Below are 11,813 nucleotides of genomic sequence, written 5' to 3' on the forward strand. Positions count from 1 at the left end.
CAATAACAGTGTAGATTTGAGGGTTTGAAATTACTTTCAAATTGCATTATTACAAATGTTTTCAGAGCAATGATTCATGTTCGCAGTGAGACGAACATTTAAATGCAAACTTTGGAGACTGTTTTGACCTTCGCCGAGAGAGGCACGGGCGAAGCTGGTTATTCCCATCATTGGTTGGTTGACCGCGTCAACGGAGGCATCATGGCCGACAGATCGGAAATTCAGGTCTCACAGAGCTCATCAGTTTCACGTGGCAGCTCACGAAAAAACACCCCCCAAAAAATAATTTATTCCCCATATTGCTTCCGAAAGACTCACTTGGCAAACACATTCATTACCTCCGCCCGAGAATAGACAAGGTCACATTACAAATTCACCAGTGTTGCAGGAGGCTTTTACTTTGTCAGCGTTTTGATGACAAACTACAGTGAAAAAAGTGCTTGTTAGCTCTGACAAAATTACATATCCTAACATCCTGCCTTCTGTTTAACAAAACATGGCGGAATAAATCACCTGCAAACACCACCGGAACCAATAACTAGTGCAAAGATATCTGTGAACTGAAATGATTTGTCAATAATACATGAATGAACAATCATTTTTACTTGAGCTGTTACTAATGCTAGCTACTGTTACCTTTTATTACCAGTTTTTAAAAGAAAAATATGACCATTTTATGGACTAATCATGAAGTGTATGAATTTCAACAGCGTACCTAGCAGTTTGTTCACTTTCTTTCACTTCTAATTTCATGAGGCTAACTGCTGCCAATCAACATACAATTGTCTTAACAGTACCTCACAGAATGAAACACGTTGTGAAGGTGTGTAACACGTCCGCCAAAACTCCAAATATGGACAAAGAGGGGGAGCACGAGTGGAGTTGAGGAGGTCAGGCGATCGCGGAAGCAGAATGCTCGCGCTGTGATACGGCAACCATCTGTCACTCAAAGCTACAACGCCCATAATAATGCATAATTTTAAGTCCGAATATAATTAAAACGAGGGACTTGTAAAAAATATTCACCCCACCGTACAATTGACACTAGAACACTAGATCATTTAAGAGTGGTTTTTGTACCAGGCTGTAAACTTAGGGCTTCTGGAGCCAGCCCCCCAGTGGTTGCGGCATGAACCACAAGTTCTGATACCTCCGCATGGGCTTCAAGTCTGAGCCCCGAAGTTTTCCGCTTGATTACGGTTCCTGTTTGACTTTGAAAGTCCTGTTCCCCTCGTGTATCCTTGTCAGTTTTGCTTGTTAATTTTTTTTCTCTGTGAAGATTACTTGCTTCGATCTAAAGTGTTTCAGCTGTGTCTCGTTATCTCTCATGTATTTTAATCCGTCCAATCAGCTGCCATTCCTATGTTGGTTTGTAGCTTAGCTTGCTGGGCAACCAAAACTGGCATTTTGTCCTTCAACCACTGCACCGTAGCCAAGATCGGCACATTTTAGTCATTCTCTGTAGTGATTTGAACAGTGGTTGGTACATGGTGGACCGTCAGTTGCACATGTGCACAGGTGGCTTTCTGTTTGTCATCTTCTCATGACATGTAGTAATCCGGATTGTCCCATTGTTTGTCTGCGCCTTGGGCCTTCTTTCTTTGCTCCACTATGTTGTTTTTTTTTCCAACACCCTGACACAGTGCATCGACCGTGGATTTAAAAGCAGCATGTCCTCTCTTGCTGCTCGCGCAGTGTTTTTCAATCCTATGTATCGATTTTCCTGTTCGCTTCCCTTTGGCTTGTTAAAGTTCCATCATAATGAAATGGAAATCTTTTAACCACTAGGATATGTTTTTCCTCTGTTTTGTTTGCTGCTCCTTCACAGGCTGAAGCAGACACTAATTGCTGCTGCTCCTGAGCATCACAAGGCATTTGCATAAATTTGCCATGTTTAGTCATTAACATTCTGTCCCTGCTCTCCTGAGCCTGGAGTGTTAAGTCCACAAGTGAGGGTGCAGTTAAGATAAAGTTGCAGAAGATTCTAATCCCTGTGGATTTTGGATGTATACCATGATGTTTAACTTGTAATAGAAAGGCATAAGAACACAGTTTACATCTGAGTTTTACCCATCACAACCAGGTCACAGTCAGCATAGGAAACACCAGTACATACAGTTGCTCCTGTGGTGTCCTGGACCATGGACTCCCACATGCTGAGGCTGCAACACAAAACAATTTTTTAGACATAAACTATCAGAGCAACATAATTAGAGGGCTCTTGATAACTTAATCTTTGTGTGAAAGAGATTACAAATTCAGAATGTCAGCTCAGTCCTAGCAGTGGAGCTGGATTCTTCTGGATCTTGCTTGTTGTAAGGTTCAGCCCAGGTCTAGAAATTGGGTTTATACCAGTCTACAACTGACTGATAGCATTCTAGCTTTCTAGCACATAATGTAAGACCTGTACATGTTGGATGAAACTCACCACAGACCAAAGGGACCAGGGTTCCCTAGGGTCACTAAAGCTAATGACACTCAGCAAAAGTAAACATTGAGTTTTCTTCTTCATGCTTTGTATTTTCCACATCCTCTCTTCTCTCCTTATTGTCTTCTGTATGCAGCATTTAGCTCCAACAATGTGGACTGCTTTTTGTAGGAACCTGTGTGAAGTCAGCTTAATACCTGCAAGTGGTCACTTGAGTCAGCAGCAGCTGGTGAGAGGCGAAATAAGCCAGCTTCCCAGACTCCACTAAGCATGACCTACCCAGATCTGCCACTGGACTGTTGGTCTTCTGGGTATGAAAGGAAGCATGGGAAAAACAGGACACAGTTTTTTTTGTTAAAACTGTACATTGTTACCTGCAGAATTTGTAATGCTAAACCCATGAGTAATGATACACATGGCTAGACGGGACACAGGAGTGATTACAGGTCTGTAAGACATTGATCTCTGTGAGGAGCTTTTACTGCAAATCAAGCAAAATCAAAGTATTATAGAAGGTGGCTGGAGATGTACAATGGATTCACTAACCTGTCTTGATAGGATTAGCTGCAGATTTCGGCCAATTAAATCAATGCATGAAGGATTAGGAACTCTGATGTGAGGCAGCTTAGCCAAGTCAGGACAGCAAATAAAGGGATCAGTACAGCAAGGCTGCACTAGATCTATATCCTTGGAGCTGTAAACACTTCTCTCTATCTTGATGATTTTTATATGAGCAGTCAAATCTTAATTATAGTGCAATTTAGAATTTTGCAAGTTGGATCAGACTTAAAAGGAAGAAATTGGGAAAATCAGAATCAAAGAAGGCATTCAGCAGGAGATTACAGGCACTGGAAGCAGTTTGCGTGCCCACCTTTCAGGATACTAAACACATGTGTTGTGTGGTGTTAACCAAGGTTAAAGGGCAGACATTGTACAGTGGCCTCCAACAGCATGGATAAAGACAGAAGTCTTTACCCCCAAGAGAAGTAGGAACCCACAGACATAGTGTGGAAAGACATTTTTAATGCGCCTCTTCAGGACCAGGCTCAGCTGGTCACTGAGAAGCTGATTTACAAAGAGGTCAGAACAGCCACTCAGCTGCTAGCTCCTGGCATCAGAATGACCTTTATAAGCACGGCTTGGGGAGATTAAGTGCTCTGTTCCTATAACAGCCTGTAACACATGTGGCACTTTCTTTTCTGTGAATCTATTGAAGGGAAACAATCGATCAGTTTGTGGCCTCAAGGAACACAGGCGGAGGCTCAGAAACCATTCTAAAGCAGATTGTTGTCTTTGGCTCTAGATGATCTTTGTCAAATCTGAGCAGGGTTCATCTTGGAGACTGCACACAGGAAGTCCACATTGTAGACCGAGGGTTTAAAAGACTTGTCTGCTTTTTTTGTTGATGTTTTTGTGTCTTTATGAATGAGCCATGCCTGTCCAAGGTCAACAACACCTCTGTACATGAACAACTCAAGCCTTACCTCTGTTATCCTGTCCACAAAGAAGTATTTGGTGGATTCTTTATGGACAACACTTCTTTGTTGTCCATTGACAAAGAGAAAGTGGAACCCTGGAGTCATAAAAAACATGACGTGTTCTTTTTGTAAGGTTTTTTTTTTCTTATAAAAATACTTTAATGGAAGGATTTGTCCAAGTAGTTCCAAAAAGTGTCACCCTACTCCTACCACTGCCCGGATGGTCTGACTCAAATCTGCCACACTGAATATGTGCACCTCATTTTTTATTTTTCAACATAGACTTCCATTTCACACCATAATAATTCTTCTGAACCTAACCATGTAGTTTTTTTATCCTTAACCCTAGCCTAGTCAAACCAAAGGCACACACCTAGCTGGGGTTAGGCTTAAACCCTGCTAGAGGCAGAACAAGTTCTAGTGATGTAAGTGCCTATGGCATCATATGTCATGTAAACTATTCAACATAGATAAGGTGGGTGCAAGGATGCTCTGCCTCCATCAGAGTTGAAATAGCTAGCAGAACTAAATGTGTTCTTTGTTCAATGTTTGAAAGCAGAAATAATTTTGAGATTTTAAGGGATTTTAAGATATAATATAAAGATATAATATAAAATCTCTGTCTTGCTCGATGGCAGATGCTTGACGATGCTGTCTGAAAACTCAACTCGGAGAAGACGCCGTTGTTCGAATAAACACCCTGGGAGGCCACAATTTGCCCTGCGTGGAGGACAGATATGATTTTGTTCAGGGAACAGCAATATCCAAAATGACAAAGAAGGATGCAGTTTGTCTCTCCGCTTTAGTTTTTTCCACAGTGTTTCCTTCAGTGAGAGAATGAGCGACGGAAAGAGTGAGCCTGGTAGAATAAAAGAGGGAACGAGAAAACAAGACAGTTATAGGATGACAAATTGAGACAGAGGAAGAGGCAGACAGCCTGGCTGACATGCAAATATTCCCCAGCGGAAGTAGCTGTCCCCTGTGATAGTGATCCTGTCATTTGAGCATGAGCCTGAACAGAAGAGTATGGCGCACAACAAGGGAGGACAGTTTATCCTGTTGGGCAGAGAGAGGGAAACTGCTGCCACCATTCAGAGGCAAAAAGCCAGATACAGAGATGAAGAACGGACAGTTCATTAGCATGTGTTAGATGCTATCACACCACTGTAATTTCATACCATTTGGGAAAATTTCACAGTGGCCTGTGTGTGGAATATATGATGAAGTTCAAATTCAGGAAAATATGACAAATATCCACAGCTTTCTGCTTCTGAAATACAAAGATACAGTTCTACTGATATGATTATGAATTAAATACCACAGCTTTTATGTGCATTGTAAGTATTTAGTTCAGATTGTGCAGCTAGAGATGGGATTATTTACTGAAAATGTCAAGTTGACTCCTCCATAGTGTTAAATGAAGACTACAGAAATAACTTGGTGTACTTAAGTGGATTCCAGAGTATTGAAAAAATTTGTTCCACTTGTATACACTTGTTTTTAAAGGGTATACAGGTAGCACTAGCTCTGTGTTCTCCCCACTGGTAGCATTTTTTGGATGCAGCACCGCATGTTTTCTTCATGTAACACCTGACATCTGTGGAATTTTTTTCAGTGTTCTTAAACATTTATTGTAACAAGAAATGTGTCATAAAAACCAACACTTGCTCTGAGGCAGTAAACGCCTCCATGTCTACCATCCAGTGGTTTCTTAAACTAAGACAAGGTCTTCTTTTTCTTTCCCTGTCAGGGCATGTAATTAGGAATACTAACCAGCATGCAAATGATTACAGAAGACACAGAAGTCCTTTTTTAACTCCTTTTCTGCAGGGCTTTGTGCTCATCAGAAGGCTTCTCAAAGCAGAACAGGCATTCCTAATTTTAAGGTCATGAGTCTGGCAGCTTTTGTTGGATCCCCTCAAATGACTAGTAGACCACATTTGGTTGAGTGTGGATAAGGGCATGGTGATGAATTTCGTGTTTGCCTAAAATATTATAAACCTCTGAATGTACAAAGTGTAAGGAGTGTAAACAAGCCTAAACATTAAATATATATAAATAAATTTCAGGATCTATTTCAGCTGTTTTCTAAGCTATTTTCTGAGGTATCATCTACTTACAGTCAACTACAGAGCAATTTCTTAAAGGTTTCTTAAAATGTAAAGTTTTTAACAAAAAGTGAAGGAAACTCCTGAAAAACTCCTGAAATGTCTTATTTCTTATCTGAAGTATAGACTATAGTACAGTCTAGTATAGTATAGTATGGTATAATATAGTATAGTATAGTATAGTATAGTATAGTATAGGTTACTGTGACACATTGATAGACACTGGCTTATAAGGTGTTTTTGGTAGGCTGGTCTGAGCCCTTTCTCCAGGCATATGGTCCAGACTACTACATTTTATGTTGCCTGTCATCTTCTAGCCACTGTCACTGTCTTACTTATTTCATTCCACCAGCCCTCATGTTGTAATTTTGTGCTACTGGGTAAATTTGGTGCTTTCCATGTATTGATTGTTAATTCTGCATTAGCAACCCAACATTCACCATCAGACATGCACTGGCATCCAATGATGCTGAGGCTGCTCCTTGGTCAGAACTTGACACTCTCTCTTATAAAGCCTTGCACACGCTGCTTCACTTCACACATCACTGAAATTTGGTGAGCCACCAGTGACAAGAGTGACCCCACTCTAATTAAACATCAGCATTAACAGAAAAAGCTTAATATCTGCTTTTGCAGTTATCCGCTACCTATTGCTCAAGGGCTTATCACTCCAGGCAGTCCCCGAAGGCACATGGCAACATCCTAGTGAAGAAGTGGGCCTCTGAATTCAAACATGACAGAGAGAGGAAGAGGACCTATGACATGGACGGCTGGCCCACCATCAAAAAATATCAAGGGAAAATCTGTCCATATATGGGTTTGTGTCCTTCTACTCCAACCCTCAGGAAAGAAACAGTCTCCATCCTCTTTAAACCCTGGCTGACTTTAGGACAGAGATTTGTTCAGATCTCAGACACAGTTCGTGGTACACGGTGATGGATGAATCTCTCTGTACCTTTCATCAGGGAAGCTTGTATGGTATTGATTGACTGTTGCATCATGTTTGAGTGACTTTGGAGATGATTGCAAAGAGAGGTGCCTAGGATCTGGTGTAGTCACACATGATACATGACGATGTGATGTTTTACTTCTCCATAGGCCCATATTATGCATGGTTATCATTGCACCTGCGTGACCCATATTGCTTTATATTTCATAAGGCAGGAGGATGGTCATTCTACTGTAGTGACCAAAAGCAAGGCCCAGAATTGCCGATCTGGACACCCACTACAGTCATTCAGACCACTTCCTCATCACAAAGATAGGTGGTTGCAATTTACAGACATCGTCTCTGCCAAGTCATATCCTCCCCCACAGCCAATGGAAAACATAAATGCAAAGTCAAAATGAATGGAACCAGAATAATATGTCAGTCTGACTATCAGGCCTCTGAGTATCTGCAGCACCACCCTCCCTTGCTTTATCAGTCTTCCTAAACACCACTGGCACCACCACTTTTTTTTACCTTCACCTAAAAGAGCAACATTTCTTGTCACAGTGAAATAAAGTTTAGAGCGGATTATTTACCTCGCTGCCAAAACTACTTAGTGTTAAAGAAGAAGTCAGACAGAGAATGGACTGGGGGAGAAGGGAGAGTGTGCGAAGAAGAAAGTGTGAAAACGGGGAGGAATTGGCATGCAAGCATTTGTCTGTGGTCGGACAAAGATCAGCCAATCGATAAGCTGATGGAGGGCTGACAGAATGACAGCTCCGGGCTGATCACTGAAGGACATCTTGGAGAATGGAGAGACAAAGTGGGAGAGAGAGGAGTCAAAGAACAGGAAGCAGAGAGAGCGAGAGAGAGGCTGACAGTCAGCAGTAATGAATGATAATTGTTCATCAGGTGGGCACGCTCAGTATGTGGAAGCGAACACTCACCCCGTCACTGCTTCATCCTTCTACACGTCACGCTTGTCAGCGCACACACACGTTGCAGTGCACGTCCAATGGCACCTAATGACATGCACATGCAAATGCTTGCATTAGCCTGGGCCTGTTAACATAAGCTTTTATACACAGCATATACACTATTTATACACATACAGTGTATAATACAATAGCAGAAAGCAAAATATGTAATATAAAAATGTCTCCATGGATCCCTGAACTTTTATACATGACAACTTGAGTAAGTTTAGTAACTTTGTTGATCCTTTTCCAGGTGGACCGGACTAAAAGAGACTTATTGGATGGACCATAACACTAGGAGAGAGATTTTATGTGTGTGTGTAGCCAGCAGTGTTTCTGGCAATGACCTGTCCACAAACACAGCTTCAGTCTGCATGTACGCTGTTCAGATGTTGGCAGATAGCAAAAAGGAGTAGCTACACACACACAAACACATACACACTGACACTGGCTGAACCTGTTTGAAAAATTCTCATCAACTCTACTAAATTCAATGCAACACAAATGAGGCACAACATAGCTGCATCCAAGTTATTTTTAACAAGCATTGGTCAATACTTGCTTGGTGTCTGTTTCTGTGTTGGTGTGATGAGTTTTGACCAATCTGTGTTACCAGTTCATGTTTTGTTTGTTTTTTGTTTTTTCTACTTCCTGTTTTATTTTGTACACCTCACTCTTGTTTCAGGTGTTTTGATGTCCTCTGCCTTCCCATGTCTCCTCCTTCTGTTGATTACCTGCCCTGCCTTCATGTGCTGCACATGTGTCTCATTGTCTCTCTCTTCAACTCATGTATTAAGTGTTTGTCTGCCTGATTGTTTTTGTCCGTTGTGCTTCATGTTCCAGCCTTTTGCCTTAGTGTTTATTTTTTCCATGTTTGTGTTCTTTTGGATTTTTGACCCCAGCCTCCTCTGACCTGGATTTTTTAAATTCAAACCTCTGAGTGGTTCATTTGAAAAACCTGACCTCAGATTAAAGTGATCATCCCAGTGACACTCAAGTGAATTACCAAGGTTTGTATTTTTCAGATGAATAAATCAGGAGAAAATTAATTTTGTTGAAGGTTGTCTGGGTCTTAACAGCATTACGGTTGCCAAATTTGTATAAAGAGCTACCTAAGTGCATATATAAGTCATCTCATAGCAAGAAGGTTTCTGTTTTGAATCTGGATGGGGCCTTAATCTCTGGGTACTCTGGCTTCCTCCAACATACCCATGTTAGTTAAGCACAGACTCCAAAATGGCCGTAGGTGTGAGCTTGACTGGTTGTTTGTCTCTCTATGTTAGTCCTGCAATAGACTAGTTATTCTAGTTAAGCCCAGCCTGTCACTGGTTGACAGCTATGACTCTTATGTATGGCAAGGTCCATTAGATACCATCATATGTTGTTTACACAATGACCAACTGGTTGACTCCTACACATATTGAAATACTGTGTCATTCCTATGCATATTCCAATATGTGTGTAATATTTTAGTTTATTTAGTACCACTAAATGATGAAATAACACATAGAACCCTTCAGTCTCAGCTCTTCTCAATGCTAAACACAGTATAGCAAAGACAGTGAACTGCTATTTAGTTCAGTCTTTGCTACATTGCAGTGTGGCAGGAAGGAGACCTGGTAGGGGAACAAGTGAGGGGGGGGTGGAACCATGTAGAAATGAAACAAGAAATAAGTTCCACTGAAAAGGAAGTGACAGTAGAGAAAGATGGAAAAGCGGCACAAAATTGCAAAGGAAGGGGAGTGAAATAGCTGCAAAGCAAACTTAATTCAATCTTAAAGGGAGCAAGCATAAAATAGGGAAGTGACTCACCAGCCTCACTTCTGAGGAGAGGGGAGACGGAGAGGAGGCTTTACACCACAGCCTTTAAAATAATGAAAAAAAAAGATAGGAAGCAGAGGAGCATGAGCTGACCTGACTCGATCTGTACAACCTGCTTCAGGCTATTGCACGTGGAGTGGAGAGGACCTGCAACGAGACTTCTGTTAATGGGTACAGCTTGTTTTGAAGCTCAAAAAAAAGAAAGGTCTGGGAAATCTTTGAGGTGTCTCTGAGGAGTTTTAAGGATGTAGTAGATGTAAAAGTTTTTAGTCTCACAGGATGTTTGCCTGGCGTTTGATGGCGGGGGGGATTTGGAACGTCTTAATCAAAGCCTGATGAGGGAATGTAACGTTGCAGCTCACACACACGCACACACTTAATACAGGCGATTTTTCAGAAGCTGCTAATATAATCGGAATCTACAAACTTTGGACATCTTTAATTAATCTGCTGCTCTAGTGGAGAAGTAGTGAAATATTTGCAATAAGAGCTTAATGAGCAGAACCAACATGTGTTTCAGCAAAACACAATGTCTTGCACTGATCTTTACATGAATAAAACATGAAATATACAATGCTTGTACAGTCATTAGGATTGCATATTCATAGGCCTCATCAGCAACAACGCTTACCTTGGAGACCTTATCAAAAGACGACCCATAGAAAGAGCTCATCTGAAGGTTACCAGCGGGGGAATTGGCTGGCATATGGCTGCTCGGTCCACCACAGACGCTACTGGTCAGCAGTCAGAAGTGCAGCCAGAGTCCTGCTGCTGATGGAAACACACCTCATGAATACACAGCAAGTTCAAATAGATGTCCTGCTTCAACCTGAGGTCTGCTTATTTTTTTTTTACATTTGCAAATAAATGCATAATATTATACAATCATTTCAAACCACAGATAGGTATTTATGCACATTCAATCAGTGGCAGGCTTGAGATTTCATCAACACAGGACAGAAATTCAATTTTTAAATGTTTGTAAATCACATAATTTATCACAGATTTTATTATATGTATCTTTCAAGACACTCGGAAACACTTTAGAAGCAATACAGTCCAAAATACCAATAAATAGGACGTTTCTAAATGGACAAAACCAACGTCAGGAACAAAAGAAGGAAAGAAACAATGAAATTATATGAAATTAAAAATAATTAAAAAATAAAAGACAAAAAGGAGACAGTCTGCACATATACTTCTCCTAGTCCTGCTAACAATGATAGAAGCATATCACTCTGCAGCACCACCACGTTCCCACACCTTATTATTTATTTGTTCTGGCCAATCACACGCACCATTTAAATTCGGTGCCGCAGGCTGACCAATCTGCAATCACACAAAAACATTCTTCTGTTTTTATCTGCATTCCCCTCACCTGTGCTGCTCATGCTCACTGTGTAGAGGATGGCAGAAATGAATGCAACGAGTGTATTTCTGTTGTTATGTTATATCATGTGGTGCGTCACATCATCAATATTTTAGTTGGAAAAAACAACAACAACCTGAAACTTTGTGTTTGATCCTTCTGATCAAAAACATGTTGTGGGCTACAGCACTGTGGGCACCTTCATAAATACTCCACAATGTGATGAGCATCCATCTTTAAAAGTTTGGGGACTCTCCTGTCACTGTGATTAATGAATGATTTAATACAAGAGCAGTGACCTTTCAAATTAAGAGAAGAGACTTTTTCATGGCATGTGCTGGAATAAAAACTTAATAGGGAACAATTGGAACAGCTTTAAAGTTTTGTTGACCCACCCATGCACCCTGACCTCCTCCTAAATGAAGGCTTTGCTATCACCAGACACCATACTGTGATTACTTTGCTACCTACAGAAATGACTGATTTATTATGTAGCATTTTTGAACAACCAGTATAATTCAAGTGTTTTAATGTGAGTAATGTCACCGTGTTGGAAATAATAAGTAAAAATGAGTTAAAAATCAGAACTAATTCTATAAAAAATCAGTTAGAAGTGGACTCTTGGTTTCATAAATATGCTTCATTTTGGAAAAAAATAGCAAAACCAGAAGTTGATGAAAAAAAAAAAGCTGCCCTCTTTA

This window comes from Parambassis ranga, chromosome 17, assembly GCF_900634625.1.
Source record: "Parambassis ranga chromosome 17, fParRan2.1, whole genome shotgun sequence".
Taxonomy (NCBI): Eukaryota; Metazoa; Chordata; class Actinopteri; family Ambassidae; genus Parambassis; species Parambassis ranga.